This window comes from Mustelus asterias, chromosome 14 (assembly GCF_964213995.1).
Source record: "Mustelus asterias chromosome 14, sMusAst1.hap1.1, whole genome shotgun sequence".
Taxonomy (NCBI): domain Eukaryota; kingdom Metazoa; phylum Chordata; class Chondrichthyes; order Carcharhiniformes; family Triakidae; genus Mustelus; species Mustelus asterias.
In genome coordinates this window covers 2,854,279-2,868,457 of record NC_135814.1, presented here as the reverse complement: position 1 = coordinate 2,868,457, position 14,179 = coordinate 2,854,279, and the positions used below count along the sequence as shown (strand labels likewise).

Below are 14,179 nucleotides of genomic sequence, written 5' to 3'. Positions count from 1 at the left end.
CCGCAGTCTCCTCCTTCAGATCATAATTATAATCTTGCAAATATTACAGAGTTAAAAGGGCTATGAGAGAGCTGCGTAGAAATTACTCAGAGCTACACAGTTTCAAAAATCAATAGGCTTTCCAAAGTTAATAAATGTAGTAGAAAAGTGCAAAAATAAATCACCATGACAGTGCATGAAACATTGTCCTTTACCCCAGGGGCTGGAATAGAAAGGGGAAGGAGTGAGATGAAGTTATATAAAGCTCTGGTGAGAACCCATCTGGAGTAACTGGATTCAGACTGGACCCCGCAGCCCAGGAAGGATACATGGGAGGGGGAGCAGTGCAGATTCACCAGAATGATCCCAGGGCTGAACAGGTTAAAATTTGGGGATGCACAGACTCAGTTATGTTTGAGTTTTGAAGGTGAGGAGTTCTTTAATTGAGGTGTTTAACATTATAAAAGGAGTGATTAGAGAGAAGCAATTTCCTCTCGTGGGGTAGTCAAGGACAAGCAGACATAATCTTAAAATTGGAGCTAATCCATTTAGGAAGCAGTTACTCATACAACGGACAGGGAAAATCTAGGACTCTTTCCTTCAGTGGTCGGACAGTTTGAGTTTTCAAGACTGAGATGGGTAAGTTTTTGTTGGGAAACGGTATCAACTGATAAAATGGCACAGAGATAATGTCACTGGGCTAGTCATCCAGAGATCCACGCTGATGTTCCTGGGAACAGGGGTTCAAATTTTCAATTCCTCTCTGGCCGCAGGAAAGGTCATGATGTGGAGATGCCGGCGTTGGACTGGGGTAAACACAGTAAGAAGTTTAACAACACCAGGCTAAAGTCCAACAGGTTTATTTGGTAGCAAAAGCCACACAAGCTTTCGGAGCTCCAAGCCGCAGGAAAGGTGCCAGACGACTGGGTAAAAGCTCTATTTAAGAAGGATTATAGAGATAAACCAGCGAACTACGGACCAGTGAATCTCATGTCAGTGGTAAGGAAACTATTGGAGAAACTTCTAAAGGAGAGCATCTATCTCCATTTGGAGAGGCAAAGCTTGATCAGGGATAGTCAGTGTGGCTTCGTCAGAGGGAGGACATGCCTAACAAATCTGATTGAATTTTTTGAGGAGGTGACCAAGAGTGTAGATCAGGATAGTGCAGTCGATGTATGGATTTCAGCAAAGCCTTTGATAAGGTCCCACATGGGAGACTTGTAAAGAATTTTGATTTGATTTGATTTGATTTATTATTGTCACATGTATTAACATACAGTGAAAAGTATTGTTTCTTGCACGCTCTACAGACAAAACATACCGTTCATAGAGAAGGAAAGGAGAGAGTGCAGAATGTAGTGTTATAGTCATAGCTAGGGCGTAGAGTAAGATCAATTTAGTGTGAGGTAGTTCCATTCAAAAGTCTGATGGCAGGAGGGGAGAAGCTGTGCTTGAGTCGGTTGGTAAGTGACCTCAGACTTTTGTATCATTTTCCTGACGGAACAAGGTGGAAGAGAAAATATCCGGGTTGCATGGCGTCTTTAATTTTGCTGGCAACTTTGCCGAGGAAGCGGGAAATATAGACAGAGTCATAGAGTCATAGAGGTTTGCAGCATGGAAACAGGCCCTTCGGCCCAACTTGTCCATGCCGCCCTTTTTTTTTTAAACCCCTAAACTAATCCCAATTGCCTGCATTTGGCCCATATCCCTCTATACCCATGTAACTGTCTAAATGCTTTTTAAAAGATAAAATTGTACCCGCCTCTACTACTACCTCTGGCAGCTTGTTCCAGACACTCACCATCCTGTGTGTGAAACAATTGCCCCTCTGGACACTTTTGTATCTCTCCCCTCTCACCTTAAACTTATGCCCTCTAGTTTTAGACTCCCCTACCTTTGGGAAAAGATATTGACTATCTACCTAGTCTATGCCCCTCATTATTTTATAGACCTCTATAAGGTCACCCCTCAGCCTCCTACGCTCCAGAGAAAAAAGTCCCAGTCTATTCAGCCTCTCCTTATAACTCAATCCATCAAGTCCTGGTAGCATCCTAGTAAATCTTTTCTGCACTCTTTCTAGTTTAATAATATCCTTTCTATAACAGAGTGACCAGAATTGCACACAGTATTCCAAGTGTGGCCTTACCAACGTCTTGTACAACTTATTTATTAGTCACAAGTAAGGCTTATATTAACATTGCAATAAAGTTACTGTGTAATTGCCCTAGTTGCCACACTCCGGCGCCTGTTCGGATCAATGCACCTAACCAGCACATCTTTCAGACTGTGGGAGGAAACCGGAGCACCCGGAGGTAACTCCACACAGGCAGTGACCCAAGCCAGGAATCAAACCCAGGTCCCTGGCGCTGTGAGGCAGCAGTGCTAACCACTGTGCCACCATGCCTCCCTGGCTCCATCATAGCTGACATATCAAATTTCCTTCGTCTTCTGAGAAAGTAGAGACATTGATTGGATTTCCTAACTATAGTGTCGGCATGGGGGGACTAAGAAAGGTTGTTGGTGATCTGGACACCTAAAAACTTGAAGCTTGCGACTATTTCTATTTCGTCCCCATTGATGTAGACAGGGGCATGTTCTCCACTACGCTTCCTGAAGTCGATGGCTCGCTCCTTTTGTTGACATTGAGGGAGAGATTATTGTCGTTGCACTGGAAGTTAAAGAAGGTAAATTTACATGGGATACAGGGTACTTTGATAAGATGGATTCAAAATTGGCTCAGTTGTAGGAGACAGAGGGTGATGACAGAAGGCTACTTTAGTGACTGGAAGCCAGTGTCCAGTGGGGGGGGACAGAGGGTGATGTTGGAAGGAGTAATGTCACAAGAAAGTACTCAATGAATGTAAGGACACTGGGAAGTTCTGTGGAACGAAGAGACCTTGGCATGTTTGTCCACAGATCTCTGAAAGCGGAAGGGCAGGTTAATAGGGTGGTGACAAAGGCATATGGGCCACTCAACTTTATCAATCGGGGAATAGATTACAAAAGCAGAGAGGTCATGATGGAGTTGTATAGAACCTTGGTGAGGCCACAGCTGGAGTACTGTGTGCAAAGAACAAAGAACAAAGAAAATTACAGCACAGGAACAGGTCCTTCGGCCCTCCGAGCCTGCACCGACCATGCTGCCCGACTGAACTAAAACCCCCTACCCTTCCGGGGACCATATCCCTCTATTCCCATCCTATTCATGTATTTGTCCGGACGCCCCTTTAAAGTCACTACCATATCCGCTTCCACTACCTCCCCCGGCAACGGGTTCCAGACACCCACCACCCTCTGTGTAAAAAATCTATCTCGTACATCTCCTTTAAACCTTGCCCCTCGCACCTTAAACCTATGCCCCCTAGTAATTGACTCTGCCACTATGGGAAAAAGCTTCTGACTATCCACTCTGTCCATGCCTCTCATAATCTTGTAGACTTCTATCAGGTCGCCCCTCAACCTCTATCGTTCCAGTGAGAACAAACCAAGTTTCTCCAACCTCTCCTCGTAGCTAATGCCCTCCATACCAGGCAACATTCTGATAAATCTTGTCTGTACCCTCTCCAAAGCCTCCACATCCTTCTGGTAGTGTGGCGACCAGAATTGAACACTATATTCCAAGTGCGGCCTAACAAAGGTTCTATAAAGCTGCAACATGACTTGCCAATTTTTAAACTCAATTCCCCGGCCGATGAAGTCAAGCATGCCGTATGCCTCCTTGACTACCTTCTCCACCTGCATTGCCACTTTCAGTGACCTGTGTATTTGTACACCCAGATTCCTTTGCCTATCAATACTCATAAGGGTTCTGCGTTTTACTGTATATTTCCCATCTGTATTAGACTTTCCTCACATTTGTCCAGATTAAACTCCATCTGCCATGTCTCCTCCCAAGTCTCCAACCGATCTATGCCCTGCTGTATCCTCTGACAGCCCTCAGCACTATCCACAAATCCACCAACCTTTGTGTCGTCCGCAAACTTGCTAATCAAACCAGTTACATTTTCCTCCAAATCATTTATATATATTACAAACAGCAAAGGTCCCAGCACTGATCCCTGAGGAACACCACTTGTCACAGCCTTCCAGTCAGAAACACACCCTTCCACTGCTACCCTCTGTCTTCTATGACCGAGCCAGTTTTGTATCCACCTTGCCAGCTCATCTCTGATCCCATGCAACTTCACCTTCTGCACCAGTCTGCCATGAGGGACCTTGTCAAAGGCCTTACTGAAGTCCATGTAGACAACATCTACTGCCCTACCCTCATCAATCATCTTCGTCACTTCCTCGAAAAACTCGATCAAGTTCGTGAGACACGACCTCCTCTTCACAAAACCATGTTGCCTCTCACTAATACGTCCACTTATTTCCAAGTGGGAATAAATCCTGTCTCGAAGAATTCTCTCCAATAATTTCCCCACCATTGATGTAAGGCTCACCGGCCTGTAATTACCTGGATTATTCTTGCTACTCTTCTTAAACAAAGGAACAATGTTGGCTATTCTCCAATCCTCTGGGACCTCCCCTGTAAGAAGTCTCACAACTCCAGGTTAAAGTCCAACAGGTTTATTTGGCAGCAAAAGCCACACAAGCTTTCGGAGCACTCGCTGCTCCTTCGTCAGGTGAGTGGGAGTTCTGTTCACAAACAGGGCATATAAAGACACAAACTCAATTTACAAAATAATGGTTGGAATGCGAGTCTTTAAGGTAATCAAGTCTTAAAGGTACTGACAATGTGAGTGGAGAGAGCATTAAGCACAGGTTAAAGAGATGTGTATTGTCTCCAGACAGGACAGTTAGTGAGATTTTGCAAGCCCAGGCAAGTTGTGGGGGTTACAGATAGTGTGACATGAACCCAAGATCCCGGTTGAGGCCGTCCTCATGTGTGCGGAACTTGGCTATCAGTCTCTGCTCAGCGACTCTGCGTTGTCGTGTGACGTGAAGGCTGCCTCGGAGAACGCTTACCCGAAGATCAGAGGCCGAATGCCCGTGACCGCTGAAGTGCTCCCCAACAGGAAGAGAACACTCTTGCCTGGTGATTGTCGAGCGGTGTTCATTCATCCGTTGTCATAGCGTCTGCATGGTCTCCCCAATGTACCATGCCTCAGGACATCCTTTCCTGCAGCGTATCAGGTAGACAACGTTGGCCGAGTTGCAAGAGTATGTACCGTGTACCTGGTAGATGGTGTTCTCACGTGAGATGATGGCATCCGTGTCGGTGATCCGGCACGTCTTTCAGAGGCTGCTGTGGCAGGGTTGTGTGGTGTCGTGGTCACTGTTCTCCTGAAGGCTGGGTAGTTTGCTGCGGACAATGGTCTGTTTGAGGTTGTGCGGTTGTCTGTGTGAAATTTGCACGTTTTCCACGTGTCTGTGTGGGTTTCCTCCGGTGCTCCCACAGTCTGAAAGACGTGCTGGTTAGGTGTATTGACCCGAACAGGCGCTGGACTGTGGCGACTAGGGGAATTTCACAGTAACTTCATTGCAGTGTTAATATAAGCCTTACTTGTGACTAATAAATTAACTTTAAACTTTACTTTAGGTTCACGGTGAGGGGCAACAGGTTTCGAGGGGATGTGAGGAAAAGCTTTTTTACCCAGAGGGTGGTGACGGTCTGGAATGCGCTGCCTGGAAGGGTGGTGGAGGCGGGATGCCTCACATCCTTTAAAAAGTACCTGGATGAGCACTTGGCACATCATAACATTCAGGGCTATGGGCCAAGTGCTGGCAGATGGGATTAGGTGAGAGTTCAGGTGTTTCTAATGTGTTGGTGAGGACTCAGTGGGCCCAAGAGCCTCTTCTGCGCTGCATGATTCTACGGCAGCTGGTGGAATTTAAATTCAATTAATAAATCTGGAATTGAAAATTGAGGCTTACTGGTATCAGTAATGGTGACGCTATCTGGCTCATTAATACTCTTTAGCGATGGAAAATTGTCATCCTAACCCAGACCCACAGATGTGTGATTGCCTCCAAACTGCCTGCTGCCCTCTGAAATGATGGAGTAAGCCACTCAGTTCAAGGACAATGAGGCAACAAATGCTGGCCTTGCCAGCAACTTCCACAACGCATGAAAGCGCAAATAAAACTGTGGGGTAAAGCAAGGAAATGACTTTCGGTACAGATTGAGCAACAGAATAGACCTGAGGCACTGTTTCGATGTTTTTGAACAGGAAATATATTTTGATGCCAAAGTTGAAATAAATACATTGTGAGGGGCAGTCTAATGGACTTGTCTCGAGTGTTCTGTTTGCTTGGCAGACCTGACTTTGAAACTAATCGAATTTCATCGTTCCAAAGGCCTCAGTTTCAATGCAGGGAGAAGGAACAGCTTTACCTCTGACATCGTGAGGATGCATATTGTTTCCATATCGGAGGGAAAATGACAGCTTGATGCAGTGAGTGACTCTCAAGAATCAGAAGGTTGCGAGAACAAGGAAGCGCTGCACTGTCAGAGGGTCAGTACTGAGGGAGTGCCGCACTGTCAGAGGGTCAGTACTGAGGGAGTGCTGCACTGTCAGAGGGTCAGTACTGAGGGAGTGCCGCACTGTCAAGAGGATCAGTACTGAGGGAGTGCCGCACTGTCAGAGGGTCAGTACTGAGGGAGTGCCACACTGTCAGAGGGTCAGTGCTGAGGGAGTGCCGCACTGTCAGAGAGTCAGTACTGAGGGAGTGCCGCACTGTCAGAGGGTCAGTACTGAGGGAGTGCCGCACTGTCAGAGGGTCAGTACTGAGGGAGTGCCGCACTGTCAGAGGGTCAGTACTGAGGGAGTGCCGCACTGTCAGAGGGTCAGTACTGAGGGAGTGCCGCACTGTCAAGAGGATCAGTACTGAGGGAGTGCCGCACTGTCAGAGGGTCAGTACTGAGGGAGTGCTGCACTGTCAGAGGGTCAGTACTGAGGGAGTGCTGCACTGTCAGAGGATCAGTACTGAGGGAGTGCTGCACTGTCAGAGGGTCAGTACTGAGGGAGTGCCGCACTGTCAGAGGGTCAGTACTGAGGGAGTGCTGCACTGTCAGAGGGTCAGTACTGAGGGAGTGCTGCACTGTCAGAGGATCAGTACTGAGGGAGTGCTGCACTGTCAGAGGGTTAGTACTGAGGGAGTGCCGCACTGTAAGAGGGTCAGTACTGAGGGAGTGCCGCACTGTCAGAGGGTCAGTACTGAGGGATTGCTGCACTGTCAGAGGGTCAGTACTGAGGGAGTGCTGCACTGTCAGAGGATCAATACTGAGGGAGTGCTGCACTGCCAAAGGGTCAGTACTGAGGGAGTGCCGCACTGTCAGAGTGTCAGTACTGAGGGAGTGCTGCCCTGTCAGAAGGTCAGTAGTGTGGGAGTGCTGCACTGTCAGAGGGTCAGTATTGAGGGATACGCTGACATAAAAGACTTGAAACGGTTCTATGAAGCCATCAACACTCTCTACGGATCTCAATCTCTCGGGAGTTCCCCCCTCCTGAGTACAGATGGTACAACTCTCATTACAGAGAGGGCTCAGATCCTGCAGAGATGGGCTGAACACTTTGAAGCCGTCCTCAACCGACCGTCATCTATTAACGATGAGGCGATAGACAGGATTCCCCAGATCGATATCAACAGCGCCATGGCTGATCCACCCTAGTAGCCGAAGTCACTAAAGCTGTTAGCCAGCTAACTCATACAGAGATCATCATAGAAACCCTACAGTGCAGAAAGAGGCCATTCGGTCCATCGAGTCTGCACCGACCACGATCCCACCCAGGCCCTATCCCCCTATCCCTACATATTTACCCGCTAATCCCTCTAACCTACGCATCCCGGGACACTAAGGGGCAATTTAGCATGGCCAATTAACCTAACCCGCACATCTTTGGACTGTGGGAGAAAACCGGAGCACCCGGAGGCATCATGCATCTCGTGGCAAAGCCCCAGGGGCAGACGCCATACCCGCAGAGATCTACAAAGCTGCTGGTCCTGTACTTATCGAGAAGCTCACCCAGTTGTTCCAGTCTTTTGGAAGCAAGGATCCATTCCTCAGGAACTTCCATCGTACACCTCTACAAGAGGAAGGGCAATCAGCAAGTATGCGACAATCATCGACAATACTCACCAAAACAAATAAGCTTCCCACTTGTCTTTTTGCTGTTTCTGGGATCTTGCTCTGCACTCTATGGCCTCTCTATTTACCTGTTTAACCATAGTAGCTGCACTGCATTGTAGGTCCACATGTGTGATACAGTCTGGGTTGTGATAAAATATTATGGAAATGAAAATCTGTTCCCTTTATTTAAAAGTGCAAATGGCCTCCGTCCGCATGTGACCTACCTTTCTCTATTCATTCCTGGGATGTGGGCGTCACTGGCTGGGCCAGCATTTATTGCCCATCCCTAATTGCGCCTTGAATTGAGTATCTCGCTCAGCCATTCCAGAGGGGCAGTTAAGTGTCAGCCACATTGCTATGGCTTTGGAGTCACATGTAGGTCAGATTAGGACAGGATGGTAGTTTCCCTTCTCTAAAGGACATTAGTAAACCAGATGGGTTTTTACAACCATTGCTGATAGCTTCATGGTAACCATTCCTGAGACTAGTTTTATATTCCAGATTTATTAATTGAATTTAAATTCTACCAGCTGCCGTGGCGGTATTTGAACCCCTGTCCCAGGAGAATTAGACTCGGTCTCTGGATTACAAGTCCAGTGACATTACCACTGTGCCACTGCCTGCCCAGTGTCCATGTGCGGTCTGACTGCTACTCAATATCAAACTCTGCACAATCCTAAACCTGGACAGCAGCAACAGCTGGCATTTATCAGCATCTTTAACATAGCAAAAACATAACGTGACACTTCACAGGAGCTTTATCAGACAGAATTCGACTGCAAGCCACAGAAGCTTATCTTAGAAGAGATGACAAAAAACCTGGTTAAAAATGTAGGTTCAAGGAGCCCCTTAAAAGAGGTGAGAGAGTTGAAGAGTTTTGGAAGGGAGATCCTGACAGAAGGAAATTGGGGGTCCACAAGAAGCCAGAATGGGAGGGGACAGTGTATTTGTGTTGTTGTAGTGCTGGATGGAGGAGGTTACAGAGAAACGGAGTGGTGAGATCATTGAGTGGTTTTGGACAAAAAAATTAGAACTTTAAATTTGAGGCATCGTTCCACAGCAGACAATGTACTTGAATGACATCAGCAAGGATGAGACCAGTTTGATCAGTGCTGAGTATCACAGAAACATAGAAGATAGGAGCAGGAGGAGGCCATTTGACTCTTCGAGCCTGCTCTGACATTCGTCACGATCATGGCTGATTGTCCAACTCAACAGCCTAATCCTGCTTTCTCCCCATAACCTTTGATCCCATTCGCCCCAAGTATTACATCCAGCCGCCTCTTGAATACATTCAATGTTTTGGCATCAACTACTTCCTGTGGTAATGAATTCCACAGGTTCACCACTCTTTGGGTGAAGAAATGTCTCCTCATCTCCATCCTAAATGGTCTACCCCGAATCCTCAGACTGTGACCCTGGTTTTGGACGCACCCACCATTGGGAATATCCTCCCTGCATCTACCCTGTCTAGTCCTGTTAGAATTTCATAAGTCTCTATGAGATCCCCCCTCATTCCACTGAACTCCAGCGAAAACAATCCTAACCTAGTCAATTTCTCCTCATACATCAGTCCCACCATCCCCGGAATTAGCTGGGTATCTCAAATCTCCTGCTCCTTAATTCTTTCCGAATCATTTGCTAAGATTGGAGCTGACCAAGTGAAATCTCAGTATGTTGTTTGAACTCAGGTTTTACTTCACGTCATTGATCACATCATCACCAACGCCTCTACTTTCTCAGAAGACGAAGGAAATTTGGCATGTCCACTATGACTCTCACCAACGTTTACAGATGCACCATAGAAAGCATTCTTTCTGGTTGTATCACAGATTGGTATGGCTGCTGCTCTGCCCAAGACTACAAGGAACTACAAAAGGTCGTGAATGTAGACCAATCCATCACGCAAACCAACCTCCTATCCATTGACCCTGTCTACACTTCTCGCTGCCTCGGAAAAGCAGCCAGCAAAATTAAGAACCCCACACACCCCGGACATTCTCTCTTCCACCTTCTTCTGTCGGGGAAAAGATACAAAAGTCTGAGGTCACATACCAACCGACTGAGAGACAGGATCTACAGGCATTTAGAGACGCAAGTACTGATTAGGGACAGTCAGCATAGCTTTGTGAGTGGAAAATCATGTCTCACAAATTTGATTGAGTCTTTTGAAGGGGTAACCAAGAAGGTAGATGAGGGCAGTGCAGTTGATGTTGTCTACATGGAATTTAGGAAGGCCTTTGACAAGGTACTGCACGGCAGATTGTTGCATACAGTTAAATCTCACGGGATCCAGGGTGAGGTATTTAAATGGAAATACTTAATGGAGCTACATAAGAGGGAAATCAGGAGGGCTAAAAGAAGACATGAGGTTGCTTTGGCAGACAGAGTGAAGGAAAATCCAAAGAGCTTCTATAGGTATGTTAGGAGCAAAAGGATAGTGAGGGATAAGATTGGTCCTTTTGAAGACCAGAGTGGTAGACTGTATATGGAACCAAAAGAGATGGGGGAGATAGTAAATGGTTTTTTTGCATCCGTATTTACTGAGGAAACGGGCATGGAGTCTACGGAAAGAGGGCAAACTGGTAGGGAGGCCATGGAACCTTTACAGATTAAAGGGGAGGAGGTGCTCGCTGTCTTGAGGCAAATCAGAGTGGATAAATTCCCAGGACCGGACAGGTATTCCCATGGACCTTGAGGGAAGCTAGTGTTGAACTTGCAGGGGCCCTGGCAGACATATTTAAAATGTCAGTATTCACGGGGAAGGTGCCGGATGATTGGAGGGTGGCTCATGTTGTTCCGTTGTTTAAAAAAGGCTCCAAAAGAAATCCGGGAAATTATCGGCCAGTAAGTTTGACGTCGGTGGTGGGCAAGTTATTGGAAGGTGTGATAAGGGATAGGATCTACAAATATTTGGATAGACAGGGACTTATTAGGGAGAGTCAACATGGCTTTGTGCGTGGTAGGTCATGTTTGACCAATCTATTAGAGTTTTTCGAGGAGGTTACCAGGAAAGTGGATGAAGGGAAGGCGGTGGATGTTGTCTACCTGGATTTCAGCAAGGCCTTTGACAAGGTCCCTCATGGGAGGTTAGTTAGGAAGGTTCAGTCGCTAGGTATACATGGGGAGGTAGTAAATTGGATAAGACACTGGCTCAATGGAAGAAGCCAGAGAGTGGTTGTGGAGGATTGCTTCTCTGAGTGGAGGCCTGTGACTAGTGGTGTCCCACAGGGATCGGTGTTGGGTCAATTGTTGTTTGTCATCTATATCAATGATCTGGATGATAATGTGGTAAATTGGATCAGCACGTTTGCTGATGATACAAAGATTGGAGGTGTAGTGGACAGTGAGGAAGGTTTTCAAAGCTTGCAGAGGGATTTGGACCAACTAGAAAAATGGGCTGAAAAATGGCAAATGGAATTTAACGCAGACAAGTGTGAGATATTGCACTTTGGAAGAACAAACCAAAGAAGAACGTACAGGGTAAATGGTAGGACTCTGAAAAGTGCAGTTGAACAGAGGGATCTGGGAATACAGGTACAGAATTCCCTAAAAGTGACGTCACAGGTGGATAGGGTCGTAAAGAGTGCCTTTGGTACATTGGCCTTTATAAATCGGAGTATCGAGTATAAAAGTTGGAGTGTTATGGTAAGGTTATATAAGGCATTGATGAGGCCGAGTTTGGAGTATTGTGTACAGTTTTGGTCACCTAGTTACAGGAAGGATGTAAATAAGATTGAAAGAGTGCAGAGAAGGTTCACAAGGATGTTGCCGGGACTTGAAAAACTGAGTTAGAGAGAGAGATTGAATAGGTTGGGACTTTATTCCTGGAGTGTAGAAGATTGAGGGGAGATTTGATAGAGGTGTATAAGATTTTGATGGGTATAGATAGAGTGAATGCAAGCAGGCTTTTTCCGCTGAGGCTCGGGGAGAAAAAAACCAGAGGGCATGGGTTAAGGGTGAAAGGAGAAAAGTTTAAAGGGAATATTCGGGGGGGGCTTCTTCACGCAGAGAGTGGCGGGAGTGTGGAATGAGCTGCCGGATAAAGTGGTAAATGCGGGGTCACTTTTAACATTTAAGAAAAACTTGGATGGGTTCATGGATGAGAGGGGTGTGGAGGGATATGGTCCAAGTGCAGGTCAGTGGGACTAGGCATAAAATGGTTCGGCACAGACAAGAAGGGCCAAAAGGCCTGTTTCTGAGCTGTAATTTTCTATGGTTCTATGGTTCTATGGATACAAAATTGGCTTCTTGACAGAAGCCAGAGGGTGGTTGTAGAGAATTGTTTTTCAAACTGGAGGCCTGTGACCAGCGGTGTGCCTCAGGGATCAGTGCTGGGTCCACTGTTATTTGTCATTTATATTAATGATTTGGATGAGAGTATAGGAGGCATGGTTCGTAAGTTTGCAGATGACACTAAGATTGGTGGCATAGTGGACAGTGAAGAACGTTATCTCCAATTGCAACGGGATCTTGATCAATTGGGCCAGTGGGCTGACGAATGGCAGATGGAGTTTAATTTAGACAAATGCGAGGTGATGCATTTTGGTAGATTGAACCAGGGCAGGACTTACTCAGTTAATGGTAGGGCGTTGGGGAGAGTTACAGAACAAAGAGATCTCGGGGTACATGTTCATAGCTCCTTGAAAGTGGAGTCACAGGTGGACAGAGTGGTGAAGAAGGCATTCAGCATGCTTGGTTTCGTCGGCCAGAACATTGAATACAGGAGTTGGAATGTTTTGTTGAAGTTTTACAAGACATTGGTAAGGCCACACTTGGAATGCTGTGTACAATTCTGGTCACCCTATTATAGAAAGGATATTATTAAACTAGAAAGAGTGCAGAAAAGATTTACTAGGATGCTACCGGGACTTGATGGATTGAGTTCTAAGGAGAGGCTGAATAGACTGGGACTTTTTTCTCTGGAGCGTAGGAGGCTGAGGGGTGATGTCATAGAGGTCTCTAAAATAATGAGGGGCACAGATCAGCTAGATAGTCAATATCTTTTCCCAAAGGTAGGGGAGTCTAAAACTAGAGGGCATCGGTTTAAGATGAGAGAGGAGAGATACAAAAGTGTTCAGAGGGGCAATTTTTTCGCACAGAGGGTGGTAGGTGGCTGGAACAGGCTGCCTGAGGTGGTAGTAGAAGCGGGTACAATTTTATCTTTTAAAAAGCATTTAGATAGTTACATGGGTACGATGGGTATAGAGGGATATGGGCCAAATGCGGGCAATTGGGATTAGCTTAGGGGTTTTTTAAAAAATGGGCGGCATGGACAAGTTGGGCCGAAGGGCCTGTTTCCATGCTGTAAACCTCTATGACTCTATGACTCTACACTGTCACCATCAAACACTCCCAGGACAGGGACGGCACGGCATTAGATACAGAGTAAAGGTCCCTCTACACTGTCCCCATCAATCACTCCCAGGACAGGTACAGCACGGGGTTAGATATAGAGTAACGCTCCCTTTACACTAATCTCATCAAACACTCCCAAAACAGGTACAGCACGGGGCTAGATACAGAGTAACGCTCCCACTACACTGTCCCCCATCAAACACTCCCAGGACAGGTACAGCACAGGGTAAGATACAGAGTAAAGCTCCCCCTACTCTGTCCCCATCAAACACTCCCAGCCCAGATACACAACAGGGCTAGATACAGAGTAAAGCTCCCTCTACACTGTTCGCATCAAACACTCCCAGGACATTACAGCATGGGGTTAGATACAGAGTAAAGCTCCCTCTACACTGTCCCCATCAAACATTCCCAGGACAGGTACAGCACGGGGTTAGATATAGAGTAAAGCTCCCTCTGCACTGTCCCCATCAAATACTCCCAGGACAGGTACCGCATGGGGTTAGATACAGAGTAAAGCTTCCTCTATACCGTCCCCATCAAACACTCCCAGGACAGGTACAGCACGGGGTTAGATACAGAGTAAAGCTCCCTCTATACCGTCCCCATCAAACACTCCCAGGACAGGTACAGCACGGGGTTAGATACAGAGTAACGCTCCCTCTATACCGTCCCCATCAAACACTCCCAGGACAGGTACAGCACGGGGTTAGATACAGAGTAACGCTCCCTCTATACCGTCCCCATCAAACACTCCCAGGACAGGTA

At 46.6% G+C, this 14,179-nt stretch overlaps 1 protein-coding gene across 5 annotated transcripts in view; it reads left to right on the top strand.

The window, feature by feature from the left end:
* tns1b (tensin 1b) overlaps positions 1-14,179 on the top strand; it is a 668,363-nt gene that overhangs the window by 184,259 nt on the left and 469,925 nt on the right. The gene's annotated exons all lie outside the window — the stretch shown is intronic.